The sequence below is a fragment of the Rattus norvegicus genome, chromosome 5, assembly GCF_036323735.1.
Source record: "Rattus norvegicus strain BN/NHsdMcwi chromosome 5, GRCr8, whole genome shotgun sequence".
NCBI classification, from domain to species: Eukaryota; Metazoa; Chordata; class Mammalia; order Rodentia; family Muridae; genus Rattus; species Rattus norvegicus.
In genome coordinates, this window is record NC_086023.1 from 134,089,151 (window position 1) to 134,091,290 (window position 2,140).

The following is a 2,140-nucleotide window of genomic DNA, read 5'->3' on the forward strand; positions in this document are numbered from 1 at the left end:
CTCAGCCTACCAGCTTATGTTTTAAGAGTCTTGCCATCTTGTCTCTCCCCTGCTATAAAGTTCATAAGGTGGTGTGTTGTTCCTATACTATTTGAAGGACAGGGAGGGAACAGAGAAAGACTAATGGGAAGAGAAACATTAGGAGGCTAGGAACGAAGGTGACATGTGCTCTGTGTGATTATGTATCCTCTCCAGACAGGTTATATGGATTCTACATGTTCCAGGAGGCCTCACCCATGTGACATTTGATAACTATACTCACACAACTCTGATGTTCCTGTGTAACTGAGCTTGGACATCAGGCTTTTGTCTGAGAGCTCAGAGAAAGAAACACACTTCTTATGGAAAAATAATCAGAACCCCTGGCCATTAGAGGATCAATATCACTCACCTGTGATTCTTCAGAAGTGCACCAAGTCAGAGCCTCTTTGGGGATGAGCAAGAAATGCTTCAGAAGGTTTGGTGTCACATGAGCCTCAGGAACCTTGTTCTTCACAATAGAAGATAGTGTAGCTTAGCCATGCCATGGGCAGCTTGCCTCACACTAGTGTTTGAAGGCTTGGTGAATGCAGCTGCTCAGAAGGGCAAATAGGCCTTGCTCCTGGGAGATCCCAAGCAGATCCTCTTGTTAATCCCGTGCTCCCCCCCCCCTCTCTCTCTCTCTCTCAACTCTGAAAGAGAAAGGACCTCATCAATCCTGCCTATTGCTGGTTACTGCCTGAATGTTGGGGCTCACGACCCTGGGCAGTGTAGCCTACACATAACCCATGCGTTTGTAATAAGTGCCCTGGGATGTTGCCTCTGCTTCTAACACCTCACTTGATTTGGACTTGCTTCCCTTGTTACTTGTAAACACAATTTTTTTTTGTTTTTCAAAGTTACTTACAGATCAGAATCTTGGAAGTCATTAACAGAGCTTCCTGAGGCCTTCTGTTTAGGATTGATATCATTTTCTCCTTCTCTGAGTAGGTTTCACCCCACTTTTACTACTTTTAGGCAGCGTGTTTCTCCCAATTCCTTGGCTTTTCAGGTAGATAGATTAGTTCACCCATGTTCTGAGAAGGGATAGAGATGGTCAGATTGAGCATCGGTACTTGGCCCGCAGAATAAGGCAGAAACATGGGTTGAGAATGCACAGGATATTGGCAGTTACTTTGGCGTCATATGATGAAGTTCACAGTGACCACACTCAGAACAGCCAAGGCATCTCACCTTCATTATCACCTAGACCTGGGAGTGCAAAAAGGGGCTGAACCACACAAAATCAAGTGTCAGTATTCAAGCCCAAGATGGATGGGACAGGTAGTAACCTGACATTGACCCAAGAAATGGAGAAGATGATACAGAGAAAACAGTGTTACCTATAAGGTGACATATGGTGACATGGGCCCTATGTTATATACACAGAGAAACTAAAACTAGACTGGAGAATTAAGTAGCCCACATCACACCAGAGGATATGCCCATGATGGAAAACGAGAACATATAGGAAAGTCCTATGCTCAATAACAAAACTGTATAACCTATGCAACGTCAGGCATAAAACTTTTACAGAAACTTCATCATAAAAGTGTGGATATGAACAGTGGATATGCAAGAACTTATGCTCCACTGGATGTAGGCATCAGAAAATGAGAATTAAAAGCGCAGTAGAAAACCCTTTGAGTGATGTCATAATGTATTTAGGGGAAATAAAAAATGTTAGACAAAATGAGATTACATTGGAGCTCTTTTGTGTTACAGGTAAGGCTAAATTAATATGCCACTTGGAATCCAAGACAGTAGTTCCTCTGAAATCTATAGAACATTGGGAGGTAAGTTGACTCCCATGTAATTCTCCAAAGAAACTAAAAGCTTGTGCTAAAGTAAAGACTTGAGAATTAATATTTGTTGCAGTATTACTTGCAAAGGACGTAAGATAGAATTTAAAGGAAAGTATCTATCAACATGAAAAATGATGCCCAGTATATATATATATATATATATATATATATATATATATATATATATATATATACATAGTAGAGTAATATATACCAATTACATATTACATATACCTATGTATGGCAACTATATATGATGATGATGCCTAAAGAGATATTAGGGAGAACTAGCTGCTTTACTTGCATAAATTTCAAAA